The 19,862-nt window shown below is 44.0% G+C and overlaps 1 protein-coding gene across 5 annotated transcripts in view; it reads right to left on the bottom strand.

The window, feature by feature from the left end:
- The window catches only part of ATP13A4 (ATPase 13A4), a 182,925-nt gene that overhangs the window by 112,241 nt on the left and 50,822 nt on the right, over positions 1-19,862 (bottom strand). The gene's annotated exons all lie outside the window — the stretch shown is intronic.

Here is a 19,862-nt window from a genome sequence, read left to right as displayed (position 1 = left end):
GATACAAAAAAAAAAATTGCATCAAGAGGGAAAACCCATGGAGACTGGTTTACTTCAACTCATGCTACTAAGTACCTGCTACATTCCATCAGGGGTTGTTGTTAGACTCTGGACCTCAGAAACCTGAATATAGCACTACCACAGGACCCAGCCATTCCACTCCTTGGAATATACCCAAATGGAATTAAAGGGGAGAAAAAAAGAGCCATTTGCACCTCAATATTTTTTGCAGCTCAATTCACAATAGCTAGGACATGGAATCAACCTAAATGTCCATCAACGGATGATTGGATAAAGAAACTATGGGATATGTACTCTATGGAACACTATACAGCAGTAAAAAACAACGAAATCCAGGCATTCACAACAAAATGGAGGAAGCTGGAAAACATCATGCTGAGTGAAATAAACCAGTCCAAAAGGGACAAATATCATATGTTCTCTCTGATCGATGGCAACTAAATGAGCATCTAAAATGATACCCATTGAAGTGAAATGGACACTATGAGAGACAATGACATGATCACCCCTTATCTAGACTGTTGAGGAACAACTTACTATTTTATTCCTTTTAGTATTTTTGCTGTTGTTGTTGTTGTTGCTCTGTTTGTTCTACATAAGACCACTGGTTGAACTCTGTAATCAATGCACAATCATTCTTAGGTGTTTAAAATTAACAAAAAAGTGATCTCTGTTAAACATAGGAGTGGGAATAAGAGAGGGAGGAGATATATAGGTCAGCACATGCTCACTCGGACTTACCTCCAATGGTGGAACTAGAAATGTGCCAGGGGATTTCAGCTCAATCTTACCAAGGAAGCAGGTACCAATGCCAGTGCACTTGGTAAAGTGATAAGTATAAATACACAACTGATCAAAAAGATAGGGTAAGTGTCAAAGAGATTTCACAAATAAGACCAGTGTAAGCAAACAATGAAGGATAGAATTAAAAGGGAGAGTATGATCCTGTGGGGGAAGCAGGACACACAGCAGACTCATAGAATGGCAAATGCTCAAAACAGCACTCCTGCCTCAGAATCAACCCTTGGGACATTCAGATCTGGCTAAAAGGTCCATGAGAGTCTCACAGGCATGGGAAGCCATGACACGGTGGCAAAAAGCAATCTAAATGAAAGATCCTGGTGAACAAGACCCCAGCAGAAGGAATAGCCCATCAAGGAGGGAGGCGCCTTTCTCTGAAGGGAGGAAGGAACCTCCACTATGATATGGCCTTGACTAAACAAGTTCAGAGTTGGTGAACTCAAGGGGCTTCCATTGCCTAGACAGCTCATAGCAAGAGTCTCGGGTGATTGCTGACGTCATAAATAAGAGTGCCAATTGTTAAATCAACAACGTGAGTCACTGAGTACAGGCTCCCCATGTAGGATCTCTGTCCTTAATGTGTTTTACTATGAAACTTAAAAACAACACTACTAGTCGAACAATACCCTAAACCTTGTGCGGTTGTGTGAGTGCAGCCTGTTGAAATCCTTGCTTAGTGTATACTAAGTTGATCTTCTGTATATGAAGGTGATTGAAAATGAAAGTCGATGAAGGGCAGGATGGGAGAGGGAGTGGGAGAGGGGAGGGCCGCGGGAGGGAGGGAAGTTGGGGGGGGGGGAGCCACAACAATACAAAAGTTGTACTTTGTAAATTCACATTTATTAAATTAAAAAAGAACTTATTGGGGGGAAGCCATTGTAATTCATAAACTGTACTTTGGAAATTTATATTTATTAAATAAAAGTTAAATAAAAATATTGAAAAAAAGACTCTGGAAGACACTATGGATATGAACAAGATAAGTGTCTCACCTCTAATGAATGTATAATCAAGACAAACTTCCTTCTCCCAAAGAAAACCTGGGACAGAATAGAAACCACCCCCTGAAGTTTATGGCTTCAGTTCCGCAACTATATCCCACAGTGTCGCAGATGCACTTCACACCGGGGATACTGGCTAATGTGGAGAGGTGGTGGAGTACCTCGTTAAAAGCATGGTCTCTACACCAGGACATTTTAAGTTTAGAGATTAGCCACTTTCTGGATATATGAGCTTCAGGAAGTTATTTGATTTCTTCATTCCTCAGTTTGTCATCCATAAAATTGTATAATGATAATACTCACCTTACAGGGCTACTGTAAGATCTCTGTTATCTGAATGGGGTGCTACTGGTAACAGCACTGGAATACCTTGAGTTGACCAGAGGTACCCCAGGAAGGCCAAGCAAACTCCCCCTCTTAGTGTTACTCTAGGAGCTGCTCTGCTCAGTCTGGTGGAGACTGTAATACCACTTAGTGGCCATGACCTGTAAGACATTGCTAAATTTTCTGTAGAAAGTACAAAATAATAAGGACAAGGACTGCTCCATTATTGCTTATTGAAGTGAGTTGAATTGTACTGTCTCAAAGTGGATTTCATTACAGGGGCTATTGACAGACATTGGGTTTAAAATTGCAAAATGTATCATGGAGCTATTATTATCATCAGGTAACAATTATTTCCCACACTAACGGAGTGCCTCTCATGTCCCCAAATACGCTTGAGGGAACTGTCCCTACTACTCTGCCCTCCAACCACATTTACCTCCCACGTAAAAGGGACCAATGAGACACACACACACACACACACACACACACAGAGAGAGAGAGAGAGAGAGAATATTAGGAAATTGTCAAAAGAGGATCATAGAAATAATTAAAATCACAGTTGTCCATGTGTTCTGTGGAATAGCATACTGTCCCTTCTTTACCCCTCTTCTACTCACACACTCCTCTCTTCTCCTCCCCTTGCACACAGGTCCTTTACATCCCGAACAGCTTAACCTTTGTCTCCTTCCCTACAGAGCCCTCAGGCTCAAGAAGCCAAACTGTGTTCCCCAAAGCAATGATTTAAACTACAGTCAACAGAACCTTCTCTAATCTACAGACCCTCTCCAGAAAGAAAGACACCAACAAACAAACTTCCCTATGGCTATCTGAGAAGGGGAGGTTTCCCAGACCCTAAGCAAGCCTGTGTTTTAGAAGGCTCATGAGGCTACATCAAGGCTGATCATTCAGAGTTTACCCTCAGTACTTTAACTTCGCCCCTGACAGTAGGTATGCACTTGTTGAATGCAGAAGTGTGCAGACACAGGCATATGGAGTGCAGGTGGGAATGACAACTGGAACAGGGTGGGGCTATCTCCAAAGAAGCTTTGTAGAGTGACGTCATCACCTGGGCCCACCATGTCCTGAGAGTAGCTCAGTCTTCCAGGCCCAGACAGACCTGGCAGAACCTGCTCTCACAGAGAAGAGCAGATCTCAAAGACTGGAACAGAATAAGGAAGTGGTATGAGTGCAACTGTCTCCTGCCCGGATTAAAAGGCGAGTTGTTATAAAACAGGAGTGTTTTCTCTACGGTTACCCTGTCTTCTCTGATCCTGACTGACACACATCTTCTGTAAACACATTAATTCATTCAATCACATTCCAGTCAAATCTTCCTGGGAGCCATTTTTTTCCTCTTTCAATTTTTCATTTCTCTACATGTTTCATTAAATATTTGAAAGTTTTAAAAAGACTGCATTTTGAAAAGTTTACCTCCCTGAAGGTAATCTCTTTGCCCTTATTTGCAGATGTTGGTTGTAAAGAGAACACTTCACTGTAATTTCCATGTATTACAACAAATCATGTTAAATAAATACAGTTTACCTCACTGCTTACCTCAGCCCCAACATCTAGTCAAATTCCTGCCTCAGCAGTTTCTTGTTTGCCACTCTTCAGTACAAAGGAGGCTTTTCTAAGCTGACTTATTTTGACTTCTAGATTAATGTAAGAAATTCTAAACCTGGATGACCTAATCCAGAAATCTTAAACGGGAGGCTCAGAAAGACTGGTCTATTTATGGGCTTCTTGTTAAACTTTTTGCCCAATGGCTTAAAACTTCATAGCAGGTCCCCAGTTATTTTCATATAACAGTGTGATTTCTACTTTTTATTTAAAATAAACCAGAAACTGTGAAAGTAGTGTCCTCATATTCTTACCCTATAATAATTACCTGGAAAGCACAAAAAAAGACATGGACAAAACAACCCACACACCAACCAGTGAGAGAGGATGATGCAGAGTGCCAGCTGCACCAACAGGATTTTATGGCACTCTTCAAACGCAGGAATTCCAGCCACAGAGAACAGCGCAGATGACGCGGTGTAAAGGATTCCAACAGCATTAGAACCTTTTCATAACACTTAAAAAAAAGCCACTGAGATTCAACATAGACCCTCGTACACTCCAAGATAAAAGAGAACTGTACAGGAAGGAAGGCCTGGGACAGGGGCTACCTCCGTGGTGGTGAGGTAGGGAATTGCAGAACACACTGCTACATGTAGGTCATTGGCAAGCTCCCAGGATTTGGTCACGGAGGTATTTGTGGGTGCATCACATTGCTACAAAGACTATTCACCAACTAACTAAATTAACCCAACACAACACGGGCAAATAAAAGCATAGACAATCTAATGATGAGTGCCTGAAATCTTAGGAGCGAAAGGGAGAAGAACCAGCCAGAGTGAGTGGGCACTGCTCCTCTGCAGGAGCAGGTGGTCCCCGCGTGCTTTCTTTTTTTCCTAACACAGAGGCCACATGTCACCTCTCATCTCATATCAGAGCTGCTTATTGGAGGTACCGGGGTGATTTTGTGTATTGGGTGGGCTGTGGCAATATCTGGAGGTATCTTTGCCTACACTCCACTAGGTGAGAGTGGCTTCTGGCCCCTGGTGGGTAGAAGCCGGGAATGTTGCCAATCACCCTACACACACAACAAAAAATTACCTGGCCCAAAATAGCACCACGTTTGGTAAGCCTTACTCTAGGTATTTTAGTTTCCCTCACATTTTTTTCTTTTTCTTTTTTTTAAAGGTGTATTTGTTTATTTGAAAGGCAGAGATAGAGAGAAAGACATCTTCCATCTGTTGTTTCACTGACCAAATGGCTGCAATGGCCAGGGCTGGGCCAGGTCAAAACCAGGAGCCAGGAGCCTCATCTGGGTTTTCCACGTGGGTGCGGGGGCCCAAGTCCTTGGGCCATCTTCCGCTGCTTTCCCAGGCACATTAGCTGGGAGCTAGACGGAAAACGGAGCAGCTGGGACTTGAACCAGCACTCACTGGGAATGCCGGCACTACAGGCGGAGGCTTAGCCTTTTATGCCACAGCGCTGGCACCCCCTCAGCTTGTCTAAGCAGATTGCCAGATCCTGATGCCTAGGATGCTATCCCCAGCACCCAGAGGACTAGAACATGTTGATATTCAAATCTACGGAGAAAAGAGATTCACAATTAATGCCCAGGACCCACTGAGGTCATGATGCACTCATTTTACAAATTAGGAAGCTGAGGTGCTGAGAGAGGAAGCAAGAGGCCCACATAGCCTTCCTTTCCTGCCTCCCCTTCTGACCGAGTCTTGGGTCCCCTCTCTGTATCTCACTCTGCCCCAGCCACCATCTCCATCTCCTTGAACTCACCACAACCCTTCCTGCCTCACGATCTTCCCAGGGCTGGCTTTGTTTTAATGTTTATTTATTTGAAAGGTGGAGTTACAGAGAGAGAGAAAGAGAGACATAGAGAGAGGTCTTTCATCTGCTGGTTCACCCTTTAAATGTTTGCAATGGCCAGGGCTGTGCCAGGCTGAAACCAGTAGCCAGGCGCTTCTTCCAGGTCTCCCACATGGATGCAGGGACACCCAGGGACTTGGGCCATTTTCCAATGCTTTCTCAGGTACATTAGCAAGGAGCTGGATTGGAAGTAGAGCAGCTGGGACTTCAACCAACTCCCATATGGGATGCCGGCATGACAGGCTGTGGCTTTACCCACTATATCCAGCGCTAGCTTCTTATCCTATTTATTTATTTATTTATTTATTTATTTATTTTGACAGGCAGAGTGGACAGTGAGAGATAGAGAGAAAGATCTTCCTTTACCGTTGGTTCACCCTCCAATGGCCGCTGTGGCCGGCGCACTGCGGCCAGTGCACCACGCTAATCCGAAGCCAAGAGCCAGGTGCTTCTCCTGGTCTCCCATGTAGGTGCAGGGCCCAAGGACTTGGGCCATCCTCCACTGCACTCCCAGGCCACATCAGAGAGCTGCACTGGAAGAGGAGCAACCGGGACAGAATCCCGCGCCCCAACCGGGACTAGAACCCGGGGTGCCAGTGCCTCAAGGTGGAGGATTAGCCTAGTGAGCCGCAGCGCCAGCCTTCTTATCCTCTTACATATCCTCTAAATGTTAGCTTCTCAGAGAGGTCTTAGTCAACCACCTGTATAAGTAATATCTTTAATACACAAACAGTAACAACAAGAAAACAAAACCATGCAAACAGACAAGGCAAATTTTAAATATTCTATAGGAAAATATGTAAGCAATAACATTCTAGTAGACTGTGTAATACATTTGTGGCACACACCCTAGTGCTATTACGTCCTTTATAATACTTTTGCAGCATTTTCTCAATTTGCAATTTGCATTTTTAGTAGCTTTTCTGCTGTTTTCCTTTCTACCCCCACCCCCACAACTAGATTTTAAATTATGTCAGCTCAAGGTAAGGCTGGGTTTCACAAACCCCTTGCCTTCAAGAGAGCCAAACCAAGGGCCTGGGCTGTCCAAGGCAAGCTGTCAGGGGCATGTGCTGCCTGGGCATCTACTCTGCTCCAAACCTGTATCCCCAGTCAGCCTTGTGTGAGCCGTGCTAATTTCCCACTCTTATACATCCTTTTATAAGAAAATTAGTTTAATAAATCATCTCCAACAATGACGGCTTCACAGCTGGGATTCCTTTTCCATTAGCAACGTTCTCATCCACTGAATGGTGACACAAGTGGCCTCCAAGGGGGCCCCCAGGAGCCATGCAGCCTCGCCACACCCTCCACCACATGGTGGGAATGTCGCTTAACCCAGTCCCATTCCCAGATTTAGAGCATCACTTCCCATTGGGAATGTCACCTTTCTGCTCATCGACTCCCAGTTTCTCTTGTCATAGCTTCTTCTCCCACGACAGTTGGGAACAGGCCCCATTCTGCAGGAAATGGTTGCAAACATTCCATGCTGCAACCTCCTGGCAGTCTTCAAAGTATCTTCAGTTCCACTCAAATTCTCTACTACAATTAAGACACACGCAAAAAATGTCAGCTAAAGATAAATTTCTCACCAAGAGCTGACAAGAGAGACGAGTAACTAAAAAAAAGGAACTGATTCAAAGCCAAAAATATCAAGCACCCTATGAGCAGCACAAAGGAAAACATGAGCGTCAAAGGGTGAAAACCTTCTGTCCAGACGGTAAGTAGGAACGGTCTTCCTAGAGACCAGTGACCTGACAGCGGCCTGGAGAGAACAGCGGAAATACACGAGTTAGGAAAGGAGTGCAGCGGCAAGGGCGTTCCAAGGGGAGGAGCTTCGCCTTGAGCAAAGGCGCAGAGCCCGGAAAGATGGCGTGTGTTTAAGGACAAGACGGGAGGCCAGGGTAGTGTAGTGTCACCGTTAGCCCAGGCCTGCTTGGGTGGGACTTCGAGACTCCAAGCAGAGTGCACTACTCCAGCTAGCAGGAAGCCAAAGAAATTCTACCAAATGTTTAAAAAACAGCACCTCCATCTCTCCCCATCCACAACCAACAGGTGGACGCTGCATGGGTTTCCCTTCCTTCAGTTACCAATCTAAGGAAGCCTCAAAGGCAGAGGTCATGGGCTTTCCAGCAGGCGACAGTCTGCTCGCGGAAGGAGGCGAAACAGAGGTGTTCAGGGCTGTGATTCCCTTTAACTGATGGGGTTTCCACTTCTCAGGCCCAGATGCCGTCAGCCAGGGCTGTGGAAAGTCTTCCTGCTCTCCCTGGTTAGCTGGCAGGCAAGCGGCAGCAGCAGACAGGTGATAACACCTGCCCTGTGGGAAATTTTCCATCTAAACTTGGAGCGACGCTCATGAAAATACATAGTTCATGTGAACAGTAACTTCTTATGTTTCAGGCGCTCTAAATACATGTTCTTCTGCGTGCTGCTTCAATTTGATATATGCATATATCTCAGCCATGGGAAGGAAAGGTTTCAGGAGGATAACGAAAGTGCCCAGTCATCCAGCTGATAGGTGACAGAATGCGCTCTTTCTTTAATAAAATTCTTTCCACCTAACAAGGCCGCCTCTCATGCAGAAACTGCCTCCTCCTCCTCCACCTCCTCCTCCTCCTCAGCCCTGGTCTTCGCACTGCAGGGGTCAGAAGGGACGGTGCTTAAACACTGCTGATGGCTCACATTTGGGCTAATGCATGTGACGCCCAGACAAGTTCTTAGGTTCCCCTTAAACAGGTTTTTCACAAGCTTCAAACTGCAGAGTGAGACGAAACAGGCAAGAAAGACTCCACCCAAAGCCAGACAATGGTTTCTGCAGGCAACATTCTAATCTCTTGGTCTGGCACTCTTGGGTGAGAGACATTTCCTAGGCTTCCAAGGGATGCTAAAATTAGAACTCCTCTTGCTTATCACACATAAGACATATTTTATTTCATTTCTAGTCCCTGGCACAGAACAACCACAACTTAGGAATTTCCTGACTCATCAGTGAGCCCACTTTGAACCACACCTGAATGTATGCTGATGAGGTGAGTCTTGGTGGAATCCTAGAGAGCTTTAGGATGGGGGATGGGGGATGGGGGCCACAGAAATCAACAATCTGGGCTCTCTCCAGTCTCTGGCGAGTTCACAGTCAATCCTGACTGTCTATTGGAACCTTAGCAAAATCCTCCAGAAAATGGGTTCCAAGAGCTTCAGAGTTGAGGAACAGTCTGTGTGCCAGGAGGGTTTCACACCCCCACTCCACAGAGACAGAATCTCCTGTGCTAGCGTCCCTTCCCAACCTCAACCCCTGTACCCTTCATCTGGTTGTCTGTTTGCATTCTGCATGATAAACTAGCAATAGTAAATAAAGTGTTTTTCCAAAGCTCTGTGAGCCATTCTAGCAAATTGTTGAACATGAAATGGTATGGTTGCAGGAACCCCCAAACCTATGCACCCAATTCAAACAGAAGTGTGAGTTACCTGGAGACACGACACTTGCAATTGCCACCTTTGGGACAGACTCATGGGCCTGTCTTTAAACCTGTGGGGGATGATACTGAATCTGGGTGGTTAATGTCAGAATTGAACTTCATAGTAGCCCACCCATTGAGAGCCCAGAGAATCGGTTGGTGCCGAAGGGAAAAACTCCATGTTAGGTGTCAGAAGTGTGAACAGAAACAGCCCAACATCTGAGAGGCAGAAAACAGTAAGAGCACAGACAGGTCAGTATCTGGGACTGCGCCCTCGCCAGACAGTCTACTCCTTACAATGTAAAGACCCAAGATGCAGCAAAGCAGGGAAGAGGCAACACACATAAAGCAAAACACCTGGACTCCAGACCTGGTTCTGAGACTTACTAATTATTATCTGGAAGTCATGACCTCATCTGAAGAATGAGAACACCAATGCCTGCCTCCCAAAACCATTATGAGAATGAAATAGGATGAAAGTTGTAAAAGTGTTATTCAGTTATAAGTTACTATTATGAGAGAAGTGAGACAGGCTGATTGATATGCCTTCAGTGACACCTGAATATGTCTGGCCCCTTTGTATTGTTCATTTTCCCTCACCACGCAGTCTGAAATAGCTACTCGCCCCTTTCTAAAACATTATCCAATTTTAAATCTATATAAGCCTTTAACTCTGATATTTTTTCTTATTTTCTGGAATCTGTAACTAGCCTGCAAGTTGCATAAATACAGAAGAGTTTCTGTCTATCTTACTGAATCCTGGCCCCCTGGCACATAGTAGAATCATTTCTGGCACATAGGAGGCCCACAAAAATTTTTTTTGAGTGAATAAATGGTGCAGAATACATTTGTAAGGTTTCCAATCTAAAGAAGTAGACTGGAATAGTTCTCCACTGGCAAGCAGGGAGGCCAGCAATACAATCACAGACTCTTAGCCCCGGTGTTACAGACATTCAGAGTCATCAGTTTTCAGAGAAGAAAGCTGAGGTCTCACGGAAATTCTCCAACGAGGACACCTAATCAGAAAGCACAGGAAGGCAACACTCTCCTTCCAGATTCAGGCTCTGCTCTGTGATGACGGAGGATCTACCTGACCATCAACTCCATCCCCCGTGCATTCTGTCTTTATCCCCAAGAAGCATTTCTCACTTATCATAGGACTTTGGAAACTGAAAATCTCCTAATAACCTCCGAGAGAGGGCCAGATCGACTGCGCGTTTCTTCAGCAACATCTATTACAAATGCTGTGCTGGCTCCCACAGCTCCAGCGAAGCGAATTGTACTTCCTGGAGAAGCCTGCTCCATCTCCAGACAGCCTTACTAATAGGTACACTGTGTACCAGACACTGGGCGAGAGCCGGGGGCCAGGGACAGAAAGCTCCCACCCTGTCACCGCACACGAGTGCACACGCACACACTTTCAACCTGAACAGCTCTAGATCTGTGTTCAGTGTTAGCTTTCCATCGAAAGTCTGTGCCTAAGCAAAGGCCTGAACAGACAAAATCATTTTGAAAATCGCTACAATACCAAGCTCTCCTATTGCGATGGCCCTGCTCTCTTTTCCATATAAAGGAAGTTTATAAGACATGAGCAGAAAGCATGCTAAACGCTGATAAGTCCCATCATACTTAGTGTGAGGAGCATTTCCTTACCACTGCTGGTGAGAGAGAAAATTATGACATCACTTTGACACTACTTTACAATGCAGAATTACACTCAGTGTATTCTCTACAGAAACATGTCCACGTATTACCAGAAATACAAGCACGAAAAACAGTTGGAAATAATCTGAAAGTCCATCCACAATTAAACTGACTTTTTAAAGTCAATGATATGGTTTTACAATGATATGTCTACCACAATGAAAATGAACACTCTTGGGGCCAGTGCTGTGGTGCAGCGGGTTAACGCCCTGACCTGAAGCGCCGGAATCCCATATGGGCGCCGGTTCAAGTCCCAGCTACTCCTCTTCCGATCCAGCTCTCTGCTACGACCTAGAAAAGCAGTAGAAGATGGCCCAAGTCTTTGGGCCCCTGCACCCACATGGGAGACCTGGAAGAAACTCCTGTCTCCTGGCTTCGGATCAGCGCAGCTCCGGCCATTGTGGCCAATTGGGGAGTGAACAAGCGGATAGAATACCTCTCTCTCGGTCTCTACCTCTCTCTGTAACTCTGGTTTTGTTTTTTTTTTTTTAATAAAAAATAAAACTTTAAAAAAAGAAAGAAAATGAACATACTCAATGTTATGCAACAACATGGATGTATCTTAAGAATAGAATAAGCAGAAGGGGCCCACGCTGTGGCGTAGCGAGTAAAACCACCGCCTGCAGTGCCGGCATCCCATATGGGCACTGGTTCGAGTCCCAGCTGCTCCACTTCCCATCCAGTTCTCTGCTATGGCCTAGGAAAGCAGTAGAAGATGGCCCAAGTCCTTGGGCCCCTGTGCCCACGTGGGAGACCCGGAAAAAGCTCCTGGCTCCTGGCTTCAAATCATTGCAGCTCTGGCCATTGCAGCCAATTGTTGGAGTGAAACAGATGAAAGACCTCTCTCTCTGCCTTGCTTCTAACTCTGCCTTTCAAATAAATAAATAAATATTTTTTTAAAAAAAAAAAGCAGAAGTAAAACACACACACACAAAAAAAACATAGTTGCTACAATTTTAAAAGCTTCAAAAATGTTCAAGGATACACAATTAGAAAGAGATATAGTTTGGGGCTGGCGCTGTGGCATAGTGGGTAAGGCTGCCTCCTGTAGTGCTGGCATCCCAGTGGGCGCTGGTTCGTGTCCCTGCTGCTCTATTTCCTATCCAACTCTCTGTTATGGCCTGGGAAAGCAGTGGAAGATATCCCAAGTCCTTGGGCCCCTGCGCCAACGTGGGAGACCCGGAAAAAGCTCCTGGCTTTGGATCGGCGCAGCTCCGGCCATTGTGGCCATTTGGAGAGTGAGCCAGAGAATGGAAAACCTTTCTCTCTGCCTCTCCTTCTCTCTCTGTGTAACTCTGACCTCCAAATAGATAAATAAATATTTAGAAATGAAAAAGATATTGTTTAAAGATAAAGAAATGACATTTATAAAAGTCATGTGAGATGTTAACTCTGGGGTGGAAGAGAGCAACAATGATGGGATATAGTTAGGAAGCAACTGAGGACAACCACTGGAATCTTTACATTGTTTCAGTATTCAGATTTATCCAACAACCACAAGTTTCAATTCATTATTCAATTAGTGAGATGCCTTTGTGCACATTTATACAACATTTCAAAAAAACACCACATACTTTCCAGTGATTGAGATCTGCTGTTGCTTATGGAGATAATATCAACATTTGCTGGGCATATGTGCCCTCAGATCACATAGCAATGACCCTAAAACTTACCAAGAGTTGTGGCCCACAGGTTTGTCACTTGCAATGTAGAAAAAAACAACAAATTGGTTTAAAGATGGGGAAGCCTGAGTTCTAGCCTTAATTCTGGTCCTATTAAATAACTCCAGTCCCCTGTCTGGGCCTTTTTCCCATCTGTAAAGCAATTTGACATACTAGAGTAAGGTTGAGCCTTGATTTTCTCTACATTTTGATACCTATAGTTCTTAGAGCAATAGGAGCCTTATGAATACTATCCAAACATACACAGCTTGGAACACCCTCACCAGTGCACAGCGAAGGTCACAAATCTCTTCTGTGGATATGCCTGGCAAGCATGTGACCCCACAACATTCCTTTAAGGAAGAATAGGAATAATTTCTATTGCAGCATTTGTGCAAATTAGTGCTGACATGTTGTACAGACCACCTGCTGGAGAACCACCAGAAAACATCTTGGGAGAAGGCCATGTCACACGCAGAAACCTCCACACATGGAGAAGAGCCAACGTGCCTCTGTGTGATTCCCTGGTCACCGCACCATATTAGTCAACTGAGCATCAGAATTACCCAGTGGGCCAAGACTACTTAATTCATTCTTATAACTGTATTTGGACTTGAGCATAGTCTTGGTGAAGATTTCTGAAGTCCTTAAAATGACACCATCAAGGGGCCGGCACTTTGGTGCAGCAGGTAAAGCTGCCGCCTGCAGTGCCCGCATCCCATATGGGTGCTATTTGAAGTCCCAGCTGTTCTACTTCCGATCCAGCTCTCTCCCATGGCCTGGGAAATCAGTAGAAAATGGCCCAAGTTCTTGGGCCCCTGCACCCGGAGGAAACTCCTGGCTCCTGGCTTCAGATCAGCGCAGTTCAGGCTGTTGTTGCCATCTCTGTCTCTCCTCTCTGTGTGTAACTCTGACTTTCAAAGAATAAATAAATCTTTTTAAAAAAAATGACACCATCAAACCAAGATGCATAATGCTGGTTTTGAATGATGGAAAAGAAGTCCACTGACATGCTGGGCAACTTCAAGCAAATGAATAAAAGTGGCAAATAGTGAAATTAGAACAGGTTAAAGGGAAGTAAGTGACATGATAAGAATAGGAAATGGCTTAGGAGGATAGTGGGACATAGGGAAATCAAAATTTCCACTGTTTTCAAATATCAGATCTACTTGATACAGGTAATTCAGGGCACTGAATGGTTCACCAGGTAATTATCATATTTTTATGCTTTTATTATCATACAAAAATACATGCATTTTTAAAATTCAGAAAACAAAAATATACCAAAAAAACCTACATTCTCATAATCCAAATATCATCACAATTAAAAATTTAGTGGATGTTACATTTTTTCTTCAACCAAAATGAAACCATACTATAAATGCAATTTTTAAAGGTTTATTTAATTTATTTGAAAGACAGAGTTGGGGCTGGTGCTGTGGCATAGTGGGTAAAGCCACCGCCTGCAGTGCCAGCATCCCATATGGGTGCCGGTTCAAGTCCTGGCCGCTCCACTTCCAATCCAGCCTTCTGCTATGGCCTGGAAAAGCAGTAGAAGATGGCCCAAGTCCGTACCTGCATGGGAAGACCCAGAGGAAGCTCCTGGCTCCTGGCTTTGGATCAGTGCAGCTCCAGTCATTGCGGCCAATTGGGGAGTGAACCAGTGATAGAGGATCTCTTTCTCTCTCTCTCTCTCTCTCTTTCTCTGTGTAACTCTGACTTTCAAATAAATAAATATTTTTAAAAAATAGTTAGAGAGAGAGGTGGGGGGGGGAGGGAGAGAGAGAAAGAGAGAGATCTTCCATCTCCATCTGCTAGTTCACCCCCCAAATGGTTGCAATGGCCAGAGCCGAGCCCATCGGAAGCCAGGAGCCAAGAGCTTCTTCCAGATCTCCCATGGTTGCAGGGCTGCAAGCACTTAAGCCATACCTCTGCTGCAAGTACATTAGCAGGGAGCTGGTTTGGGAGTGGAGCAGCTGGGACTCTAACCAGCATTCATAGTGTATTCCGGCACTACAGGCCAGGGCTTTAACCTCCTGCGCCACAGTGCCATCCCCTTTTAATGCAATTTTACAATCTGCTTTTTTATTCAATGGTCTCTAATTTTCCAGGTCAGTGAGTTTTTATGTCATCTAATACTGAAATCGTATCGTAATGTCACCAGTGGACCCACAAATGTCCACTACAATATGTTTTTCTAAACTGGCTTAGCATTATTCTATTTTTTAACATAGATGATGGTGTCATCATGTAACTATTCACAAACATGTAGATAAGTGTAGTGTTGATGGCACTTTTATATTAGTAGATCATATTATATTAAAATATGTAATATTGTATTTAACAATAAAAGAAAAGGAAATGCTTTATACTCTTTATACTCTCATGATTATCACTGCATTTTCATTGATTCTTTTTTTAAAGATTTATTTATTTGAAAGACAGAGTTATAGAGAGAGGTAGAGCCCAAGAGAGAGAGAGGTCTTCCAACTGCTGGTTCACTCCCCATATGACCACATGGCCAGAGCTGAACTGATCTGAAGCCAAGAGCCAAGAGTTTCTTCCAGGTCCCCCACATGGGTGCAGGGGCCCAAAGATTGGACCATCTTCTACTGCTTTCCCATGCCATAGCAGAGAGCTGGATCGGAAGTGGAGCAGCCAGGACTTGAACTGGCGCCCCCTAGGGATCTTTAAAAGTGCTCTTCGGGGGCATGCATTTGGTGCAGTGGTTAAGTTGCCACCTACAACCTATATCGGAATCCCTGGATTCATATCCTGGCTACGCTTCTGATTCAGCTTCCTGCTAATGCACACCATGGAAGGCGGGTGATGACTCAAGGACTTGAGTCCCTGTCACACAGCTGGGCGATTCAGATGGAGTTTCAGGTTCCACCCTGGCTTTTATGGGGATTTAGGGAGAAGATCAGTAAATGGAAGATGTCTCTCTCTTTCTCTGTCTCTCTGTCTCTGTCTCTCTCTCTCTCTCTCTGTATGTGTATTTGATTTTCAAATAAATAAATAATGCTTTTTAAAAATTAATAACAAATAAATGAAATATCCTCAGTCAAAATTAGTCACATGTTTGAAACCATATCACCGACACCCTTCTGTCTCTGAATCACCTCCACACAGTCATGCGCCGTTGTGTAACTCAAATATCTAGGAACTCCCTTTAATATTCTCTTCCTCATTCCCCCAAACTTCTAAGTAGCCTAAGGCCTACTGTTTGTCTTCTAGATATTTCTGAAAGTGGTTTACTTTGCTCTATCCCTGACACTATTGGTTCACCGTGTCCTCTCAATTCCACTTCGGTCTGAAGTTGCCCACACTGCTGCAGAGTGTTCTTCCTGAAACTGATTACCAGAGTTTCCAACTCCCCTGATTTGTCCAGGATGTGGGCTTTTCAATGCTAATACCCAGAAAGTCCAGTCAAACCAGGGTGGTTGGCCACATACTTGAAATCTGTTCAGTCCCTTTAGAATGCACACAAAGCCCTCCCTGATCTTTGTCACACCATCTTTCCAGCCGCAACTTTGTTCTCCCGCCCTACTTCACCATCCTACAGACCAGCTTTGCCAAGCGGCATTCAGTGCTCTGAATAGAATGTGCTTTGTTCCTTTCCATTTCAGTACCTCCGTACACCGCGTTTCCTTGACTTAGCATGTTCTCTGCTTTAATCCGGGCTTGCTGGCAAACTCCTATTCATCCCCCAAGATTGTTTTAACCAGCACTCTCTCACTGAAGTCCTCCAGAAGTTGGCTGTGGCTTCCTCTGTTCTCATAGCACCTGTGAATACTGCTGTCATAGCACTAGCCTGCTATCCTCCACCAGCTATTGAGACACAAAACTTTACTTTGTATAATTAACATCGAGCATAGGAGCTTAAAGATAATAAGTACTCAGTAAATGAGGAAATGGAAAAAGGAGGAAGGAAGGGGAAAAGTGTGTTGACAGTTTTTATCTAGATCACTTTGCCTTCTGTGTAGAACTTGCATTTTATTTAATTGGCACAATTATAAATATGCATGGGGTACAGCATGATACTTCAACAAATGAATACGATGTACAATGATCAAAGCAGGTATAAATTAGTGTATACATCACCTTAGACATTTATCATTCCTTTGTATTGGGAACATTCAAAATCATCTCTTCTAGCTATTTTGAAATATGCAAAAATTATTAACTATAGTTACTCTACTGTGCAATGGAACATTAGAACTTAACCTTCCTATCCAAATGCATTTTGGTAATCATCAACAAACCTTTCTCTATCTCACTTCCCGCTTACCCTTTCCAGCTTCTGGAAACCACTGTTCTACTCTGTGTCTATGAGAGCAACTTTTTCTTCCACATATGAATGAGAACATGTGGTATTTGTCTTTCTGTGCCTGCTTTATTTCATATAACATAATGTCCTTCAGGCTCATCCATGCTGCAGCAAATGATAGAATTTTCTTCTGTTTATGGCTGAACAATATTCCATTGTGTATATATGCCAGAGGTTCTTTTTTTTTTTTTTTTTTTTTTTTTTTTTGACAGGCAGAGTGGACAGTGAGAGAGAGAGACAGAGAGAGAAAGGTCTTCCTTTGCCGTTGGTTCACCCTCCAATGGCCGCCGCGGCCGGCGCGCTGCGGCCGGCGCACCGCGCTGATCCGATGGCAGGAGCCAGGAGCCAGGTGCTTTTCCTCGTCTCCCATGGGGTGCAGGGCCCAAGCACCTGGGCCATCCTCCACTGCACTCCCTGGCCACAGCAGAGAGCTGGCCTGGAAGGGGGGCAACCGGGACAGAATCCGGCGCCCCGACCGGGACTAGAACCCGGTGTGCCGGCGCCGCTAGGCGGAGGATTAGCCTAGTGAGCCGCGGCGCTGGCCTATGCCAGAGGTTCTTAACCCATTCATCCATTGATGGATAATTTAGGTTGAGTCCATATCTTGGCTATTGTAAATAATACTGCCATCAATACAAGAATGCAGATAGCTCTTTGACATACTGATTTCTTTCCTTCGGATAGATACTCAGTAGTGGGACTGCTAGATCATATGATAGTTTTATTTTGAACATTTTCAGGCACTTTCATGCAGTTTTCTCTAACAGCTGTACTAATTTAAATTAGAACTTGTATCATAGTCAGTTGAGTAACACGTGTTATTCTCCCGTTAGAATGCTAGCTTCTTGAGGCAGGAACAGAGCTTTGTCTACTTTATATCTTCACAGCACCCAGGCTGCAGAGATTCATCACATTTGCTCATTTTATATGGTTCTCTTGCCCAAGGCTGAGAAAGACAGATAACATGAAGGTCTTTGCTGGGGAATATGCCAAAAGGGATAGCAAGGGTATATATGCACAGTCTCGACACATTAACCGAGTGCTACTCCATACTGCATGTGATTGCCAACTCTACCTTTAGAGTAGTCACCACTTCTTTTACGGTAAAAATTTTGTTGTGAAATAAAGATACAAGTATAAACAATTGGAACCTCCCACCTAAACTGTGCACTGGAGATACTGAGACAGATCTTTCCACAGTTAGGTAATGAATATTCTGCACATTCTGAGAAAATGATTCCTTACTTCAATAGCCATTTAACTTCTATCTCCAAGCCATGAGTTAATAGCCATCCCAACAGCCCTAAAGTTGGGACTGCCAAACACATGCTTGAGAATCACATAGGTACTTACCAAAAATGCAGATTAGTGATCCACCACCCCAAATTTCTGAGGGTGAGTCCAGATCACCATGGCGTTTTTAAGCTCAGTGTCTCAGCTAATGCTTACCACAACACCATTTGGAGACTGCTGGTCTATGCAGCAGAGACTCTGGCATTTGGACAGATAATGTTTTTTCTGTCAAAAGGTTGCTGAGAAAATTAAATAGTGTTTCCTGTAAAGCACAATTAGCCTGTCTTGCAGCAAGGGTTTAGTACCTGTTAGCCGATAGCACTCCTATCCTTGGAGCTCTTGGGTGACAGAACATGTCTTTTTCATCGTTGTATTCACCATGGCATTTTAGCATCCAGCACTAGAACTTACAGATAGCAGACCCTCAAAAATAACACTAAATTTTTAATTACACTAACCTTTGAGTGACTGTGAAAAAGATTAGAGGGAGCACTTTTTAAAAAATGCTGTTTTTACCTATTACATTGACCAAGATCTTTGATAGAGTGCTGAAAGCTAAGCGGTGGACAATTGTAAGGTATTCTTGTACAAAACTGCAGGACTCTTCATAAGGTGGCACAAGGTTTTAGGAAAGAAATTCAACCTATCAACCAGCAGATGGAAGACCTCTCTCTCTCCCCCCACCCGCCTCTCTGTAATTCTTTCTCTCAAATAAATAAATAAGTCTTTTAAAAAAGAGAAGAAGCACCAATATCAGAAATGAAAACATGAAAAGAAAAATAAGGAAATACTGTGAACAACTCTACATTCGGAAATTTGACAGTTTAGGTAAAATGGGCAAATTATTTGAAAAACACAAACTACTACAACTCACTCAATTTGAAATAGATAATTTGAATAATTCCACTACTATTAAGAATATTGAATCCAAACTTTTTAAATTTTTGACAAATAAATCACTGGATGGTTTCACTGAAAAATTCTATTAATTAGTTAAAGAATTAACATAATCTATCCACAATCTCTTCCAGAAAATAGTAAAGGATGGAACATTTCCTGATTCATTATATGAAGCCAGAATTACCCTGATAACAAAATCACACAAAAACAGTGCAAAGAAAGAAAAAGAAAAAGAAGACGACAAAGACAAAGAAGGAGGAGGAGGAGGAAAAAGGAGGAGGAGGAAGAGGAGGAAAGGAAAGGAAAATTATAGATCAATACCCAATATCCCTCAGAAGTATAGAAATAAATGTCTTTATTAAAATATTAGCGGCCAGCTCCACGGCTCAATAGGCTAATCCTCTGCCTGCAGCGCCAGCACCCTGGGTTCTAGTCCTGGTCGGGGCGCCGGATTCTGTCCTGGTTGCTCCTCTTCCTGTCCAGCTCTCTGCTGTGGCCCGGGAGTGCAGTGGAGGATGGCCCAAGTCTTTGGGCCCTGCACCCGCATGGGAGACCAGGAGAAGCACCTGGCTCCTGCCTTCGGATCAGCGCAGTTGGCGGCCACAGCACGCCAGCCGCAGCGGCCATTGAGGGGTGATCCAACGGAAAAGGAAGATCTTTCTCTCTGTCTCTCTCTCTCTCTCACTATCCACTCTGCCTGTCAAAAAAAATATTAGCAAGTAAAATTAAACAATATGTCTAAAGAAATGTATGTGAAAGATCTCTGTGAGTGAGATCCTGGTGGAAAGAAGGGGCCATCAAAAAGAAGGTACCTTTCTCTGAAAGGAGGAGAGAACTTCCACTTTTATTATGGCCTTGTCTAAAAGGTCAGAGTTTGTGGACTCAGGAGGCTTCCACAGCCTTGGCAGCTCAAGACAAGAGCCTCAGGTGATCA

The sequence above is a fragment of the Oryctolagus cuniculus genome, chromosome 4, assembly GCF_964237555.1.
Source record: "Oryctolagus cuniculus chromosome 4, mOryCun1.1, whole genome shotgun sequence".
Lineage (NCBI taxonomy): Eukaryota > Metazoa > Chordata > Mammalia > Lagomorpha > Leporidae > Oryctolagus > Oryctolagus cuniculus.
The sequence above is the reverse complement of the archived record's forward strand: the minus strand, read 5'-3'. Positions and strand labels throughout refer to the sequence as shown.